The following is a 6,980-nucleotide window of genomic DNA, read 5'->3' as shown; positions in this document are numbered from 1 at the left end:
TGTAAGATTTCTAGTTCACTTACATTAGTACCTCTACCTCCAACAAGTATTTAACCCCAATCTATGGACCCTCTCTCTTTTTCATCATCCATCACCATTCATGTCCTCTGTTTCTTCCTCATCCTTTTCCCTGGGACCAGCCCAGGCACTCAACACTGCCTGGAAATCTAACCACACTTCCCCCAGAAAATTCACTCTCCCAACAACCAAGATTTCCACTTATCTTTCTTCAACTCCCCATCTCATCTACCTCTCACTCCAACTTCCACCATTCAGGTCTCACCGTCTATCTCATCTATCCTTCACTAGGAAAAGAACTGCAAGTTTGCAAAAATGTCCTCCTCTTCTACCCCCATATATGTGTATCCATTTACTCTGCTTTATCCCCAGTAATAATGGAAAAAATAAAATGCTCCCTACTCCTATTTAAGTCCAACCCCTCCACTAACATTCTTCTTTTCTAATGAAAGACTTCTCCAATTATTATCTCCAGTACCGTAGATGTCTCCCTTACTACTGGATCCTCCCCTTGTCACACACCTATGCCTTGACTCCATATTTCAATCCAGCTACCATCCACTCCACAGCTGAAACTCCAGATATCATTGTCTATATTTGCTTCTCTACTTCCTCATCACTGTTTCCATCCCCTATTCTCTCCTCAAAGGGCACGTTTCCCTCTTCCCTGTGATTGGCTCCAACCCCCATCTCACCTCACTCCAGGACTCCAACCAAGCTTCCTGTGGTCTACCACACACACTGAAACTTGGATAATGCCACTCATGTAGTCTGCACATCACCTACTACTGGGACCCTCTGAGCAGGGCACAAGGAATGGAGAGCTAGCATGCCCCCAAAATGAGTCATCTCAGGACTTAGTAAAGTAGCAGAGAGCCCTATTGGGTCCCCAGTCTGGAGGAAGATGCCCAAAGGAGTGACAACTAGATCGTGGTTCTTTTCTTGGTACCAAATGCTCCAGAGAGGTTGTAAAGAATAACCTCTTACTTTTAGGAGTTTAAAACCCAACTGAGAGTAAGGAAACATTTAAAGGAGAAGGAAAATATTTTATTTGATATATTTTTCAGTTTTAGATATTTCCCCTACATTATTTCCTTATCCTTACAACAGTCCTATGAGTTGAATATGCTGAGCCTCTAACTCTTGATGAAGAAACATAGAGAGATTAATTGTCAAGGTCATATGGCCAGGATGTAGTAGAACCTGCATTTAAATCCAGATTTTAGTGGCTCCAAAACTCTCTCTGTTTCTTATACTATACTACCTCCAAAAATAAAAATGCAGAATGCATATTTATCTGCAAATTTAATTCCAACCAACCACTTTGAAAGCTGTTGTACTCACCACCCTCCCACAGTGGGAAGCACTCATAGTGCTGGCGTCTTAGGAATTGACACTGCAGGGTTTCCTAACACTTGGTTAGTGACTTGTTACAGGATCTGTGTTAACATTTGGGCGACCAAGCACTTGAAAGGCCTGGATCAATTACACAGTCTCTGTGCCAAGCTAATTAGTCCCTAAAAGAGAGGCTGTGGGTGCTGGGTCCTCCTGAAATTTTGAGAGATAAAGAGGGAACCTCTAAGGTTGGGTTGTGAGAATAGCACCATCTCACCTGACCGTGGATTGCAATGTCCCTGGAGTCTAAAGTCTACATGATATGCCTGGGGAAGCAGTGCTTTCTGGCTGGTACATTTGGATCTGTGCAATGGAAAGTCATTGGTGGCCCAAAAACCTGTACTTATTTCCAGCTGGTCCAACTCCAAAATATTTGTCTACATTACCCTTTTTCTCCTCTTCACTGAACTTCACTTTCTCAATATCATGCTGAAATCCCAGGGCTCACAAATATTCCCTCTCCTATGCCAATAAAATGCACAATAGGGTCACCCCAAAGTCCTTGAGCCTCACAGCCTATAAGGAAGGAATGAAATCACATCTGAATTATAGCATAGGCTGGCACTTCTTAAATGCAATAAGAATGTAGTATTCCATAACGGCTGCACTATCACCACTAGTCAGGAAAAATAATAGTGACTTTAAGAAATTGGAATTTCCCCCAAAAAATAGCCCTTCTCTTTAGCAGTGGAGTGTGTGTGTGTGTGTGTGTGTGTGTCGGATGGTTGGGGGGAGGTGCGGGGGCTGGTTAGGGGCAGGAGATTAAATGGATTTGTCAAGAGTTTTGTGACTAGGGAAGTTCCTTGGTGGCCTAGTGGTTAGGAGTTGGTGCTTTCACTGCAGAGGCCCAGGTTTGATCCCTGGTCAGGGAACCATCCCACATGCCACGTGGCCAAAATACAAAAAAAAAAAAAAAAAAAAGAGAGAGAGAGTGAGTGATGTGACTAATTAGAGTTCACATTGTATAAACTAGCTGCCGCAACAAATAAATCTCAAAATATTACTGGCTTAACTCAGTTATGGTTTATTCCTCCCTGGTGTGAAATCCAAAATGGGTATTCTTGAACAGCAGGCAGATTTCCTCCAAGTGGTAATTTGGTAAGCAGGCTCCTTCCATATTGTGGTTTCATCAACCTCAACATTTGGCTTCCAGGATCACTTGCCTAAGTGCTTCGGGCTAACAATAGGAAGAAGAGGATGGATGGCATGGGTTTGGGGTGGGGAGGGGAGTTAAGGGCTTTGCCCCAGAAGTGGGGCACATCACTTCTGCTCACATTGCCTGGAATTCAGTCACATGGCCATGGCCAACTGCAAGGAAAGCTGGGAGCTGTAATCTACTGTGTTCTTAGGAAGAAGAAATGAGTTTGGTAAAGTCATTTACCCAGTAAGTCTGACGCTCATGGGTTGAGTAGGTCTATCCTAATGGTCAAATCGAGCCATCCTTGTAAAATAAATATTCTTCCAAACAGTTTTACAAAAGGAAAATTGAAAACTTATACAAAAAGCTGGATCCACATTTCTGAGAACCTGTAATAAAAGGAGGCCTGAGGATTCTGTACAAGGTAGAAGGAAGGAAAAAAGCTATGATACTCAGATATGGGGTTTTCCTTCCATCTGAACATGGCAGGAGGCTTATTTACCCAAGGGAATTTCTACTTGTTAGCAGTTCAAGTAGTGTGACCCAGTGAGGAATTCTAGAGAGTTCCATGGAGGCTGGGGGGAGAAGACGAGAGGGTACCAGTGCCCACTCTTAGATCAAGCCTTGAGCCCTGTAGTATTAATATTTGGGTCTAGAATATAGTGAGTGGGAATGTGTAAGGAAAAGGCATAAACAGTGTTGGGTGGACGAGAGAACTTAGGATTTGGAGTCAGGAAGACAGGTAATTAAGAAGCTGTGTGAACCTGGGGAAGTTATTATCTCCCCATGTATGAAATAGAGATAACCCCTGAGAGTATTTTTGATCTTTAAAAGGAGTGGAGATAATGTGTGTGTGTGTGTGTGTGTGTGTATATATAAATAATTATATGTATATATTTATACATATAATTATATATATTATTCAATATACAATATAATTATATATATTATTCAAAATACATATATGTGTATTAGTATATGTGTGTGTTTATAAGACCTGGTACATAGAAGTGCCCAATAAATCCCAGGTCCCTTTGTTTCTACCTCCTTTCTCTCTGTCACTCAAAGTGGCCTCCATTCTTTAGTAGTTTTGAATATTAGGTGGAACAAGCTATTTCTTTTGGCTCAGAGAGCTTATTTGAAAGTACAACATTACTCAATGCTAACCTCAGGTCTATATCATCCAGAAAGGTCAGCTGCCTATCAGGGGTTACGTTTGCAATTACCTGTGTCTTGATCCAGGTTCCACATGCTGCAGAGCTCATAGGGGAAGAGTATAACTCACAGCGCATCTCTGCCCATCTGCATTGTCATCAAAGGAAACTCCACTCAGCAGCATGATGTTCGTGCGAAGGTGGGGTGTGCGGAGAGGGGAGTCCGTCCTCCTCCCCATAGTCAACAAAGAGCTGCAGGGGCTGCCCTCAGAACTCGCAAGGTGGGCTTCCCTGGTGGCGCAGTGGTTAAGAATGCACCTGCCAATGCAGGGGACACGGGTTCAAGCCCTGGTCCGGGAAGATCCCACATGCCGCGGAGCAGCTAAGACCGTGTGCCACAACTACTGAGCCTGCGCTCTAGAGCCTGTAAGCCACAACTACTGAGCACACGTGCCACAACTACTGAGCCTGCGTGCCACAACTACGGAGCCCGCATGCCACAACTACTGAAGCCTGCGTGCCTAGAGCCCGTGCTCTGCAACAAAAGAAGCCACCGCAATGAGAAGGCCGCACACCGCAGCGAAGAGTAGCCCTCGCTCTCCGCAAGTAGAGAAAGCCCGAGCACAGCAACAAAGACCTAATGCAGCCAAAAATAAATAAAATAAATACATTTAGTTTTTAAAAAAAGCTCATTCATCTGTGCCACAGAGAAGAATCGAAATTATTTTCTAAGAATTTGGACCTAACCTGATAGTAACGTGTTCTAGAGAAGAGCACTACTTTTGGAGTTTGAGCTTGGCCCTGCCTTTAACTGTCATTTGGGGTACGTTACTAAATCTCTCTGTGACTTAGTTTTCTCATCTGTAAAATGGCAATAATCCTGTCTGTATTGGAAACGATGTTGTGTGTCTTCCTAATTACAATTGCTCCCTGAATACCCCCGCAACACACACACACGCACACACACATACACCCTTACACAAACACACACACAGAGCCCTCAGCAGCTTTGTTTGTATTGTCAGTTTGGGGGGCGGGGGTGACATCTGACTCAAACCAGGCCAAGAAAATTCTCTCCTCTGGCATTTTAAATTTGGGATTGGGAAAATCTAGTACTTTCTGGGCTCATCTTGAACTTGAGGGCTCAGGGGAGGTAACATTCCCCCTACCATATGGTTTGAAAAACAGAGGAAGACGGTCAGCAGAGAAAGAAAGATGAAGTAGATGTGAAAGTGAAGCAGAGGACTTCCCTGGTGGCTCAGTGATTAAGAATCCGCCTGCCAATGCAGGGGACACAGGTTCGAGCCCTGGTCCGGGAAGATTCCGCATGCCACAAACAAGTAAGCCCGTGCACCACAACTATTGAGCCTGCGCTCTGGAGCCCGAGAGCCACAACTACTGAAGCCCGCGCGCCTAGAGCCCGTGCTCCACAACAACAGAAGCCACCACAATGAGAAATCCATGCACCGCAATGAAGAGTAGCCCCCGCTCGCCACAACTAGAGAAAGCCCGCGTGCAGCAACGAAGACCCAACGCAGCCAAAAATAAATTAGTTAATTTAAATAAATAATAATTTTTTTAAAAAAGAAAGTGAAGCAGAAATGACACCCTTAGGGCTTCCCTGGTGGCGCAGTGGTTGAGAATCTGCCTGCCAATGCAGGGGACACGGGTTCGAGCCCTGGTCTGGGAAGATCCTACATGCCACGGAGCAACTGGGCCCGTGATTACACAATTACTGAGCCTGCGCGTCTGGAGCCTGTGCTCCGCAGCAAGAGAGGCCGTGATAGTGAGAGGCCCGCGCACCGTGATGAAGAGTGGCCCCCGCCTGCCACAACTAGAGAAAGCCCTCGCACAGAAACGAAGACACAACACAGCCATAAATAAATTAAAAAAAAAAAAAAAGAAATGACACCCTTGCATTTTCATACTAAATTCCCTCTTTTAGCAATCAGACTCCTAACCAACAGACCACCTCACAGCCTTGTTAGGATTAAATGTGAGGAGGTCGGTAAAGGACTTAGCCTGGAATAAAGCCAGTGCTCACTAAATGGCATTTGGGGGTTGTTATGCCCTTCACTCACATCTCGGGTGGGCTTCAATTCAGATTACCGGTCTTGTTGAGATTTTTTTTTGTCACAAGACAAAATTTTCTTTAGGCTTTATAAAACTAGAAGGCTTAAATGTCTATTTAGCTGGCAGCACCAAATAACTGCACGCCAAGGTAAATCCAGGGAAGACGGGGGCCTCATTACCAAGGCTCTGAAGGCCCCACTCAGCTTTGAGTAACCAAAAGGACAAACTAAGGGAACCAGCTTAGGGAACCAGCAAAACAGAGTACCCAAAATCAAATCAGAAAAGAGGATATCTAAAAGGAAATGAATTTAATTTCAACATACCTTTGAGCTTTGTGCAGTTTAAACTTTTTTTTAGCATTTAAAAAAATTTGGAATTATATATGGACTGATATTCTCGTCAGCGTTCAGCATCTCTAAAAGTTTCTTTCTGGCTCTTACCCTGTTACAGAAATTAGACACCAACCAATCTCAGCTTTGGGATAGGCAGGATTGAGTTAAGGTAGTTTGCAAAATTGCATAATGAATAACCCATAAATGTACTCCTTAACCCACCTAGGGGTATTAGCAATTTGTGAGGTCAGTTGTTTGCCCAAAGGACCTCTAACTGGTGCCTTTCAGGAACTGTGACAAATGGAGCATAACAGGGCAGCTCTCTCTTCCTGTAGCCCCAGAATTAGGAACCAGGGCCCCTGGCGAAACGTCAAGTACTGCGCTTTGTAAAGAGAAATCAACCATCTCCCCAGGGCCTTATTAAGAGATTACAAACTGGTCCTGCCATTACCAACCAGCCCAGTCGTCCTCATCTCACATTAAGACAGACATCGTATGAGACACAGTTTTGATGGCCAGAATTCATACATGCCTGCCCCCCGATCCCCGCTGCTACTGGGGAGGGAAGAGGGCCTATCCCTCCAGAAAACCAAGGGGAGCGTGTGTTTCAGAGAATCACTCCTCTAGTGTAGGAGTGGGTACAAGAAGCGGGGAAATGAAATTCACTCCCTAGCTGGTTGGTTACTGCAGTCCCACCCCACCCCCACCCCAGTGCTTCATGATGGGAGACATTCTGGAAGAGTTTAACATGTATATCGGGAACTTGGGGCCTCAAAAATGAAGGGGGACAAGGAGAGGTGGAACTCCATCCCAAGACAATTACACCTATCATATGGGCAAAGGCCACCACGTCTGCCTGGTGCCCAGGAG

This window comes from Eschrichtius robustus, chromosome 20 (assembly GCF_028021215.1).
Source record: "Eschrichtius robustus isolate mEscRob2 chromosome 20, mEscRob2.pri, whole genome shotgun sequence".
NCBI lineage: Eukaryota > Metazoa > Chordata > Mammalia > Artiodactyla > Eschrichtiidae > Eschrichtius > Eschrichtius robustus.
This window is presented reverse-complemented; position numbering follows the sequence as displayed.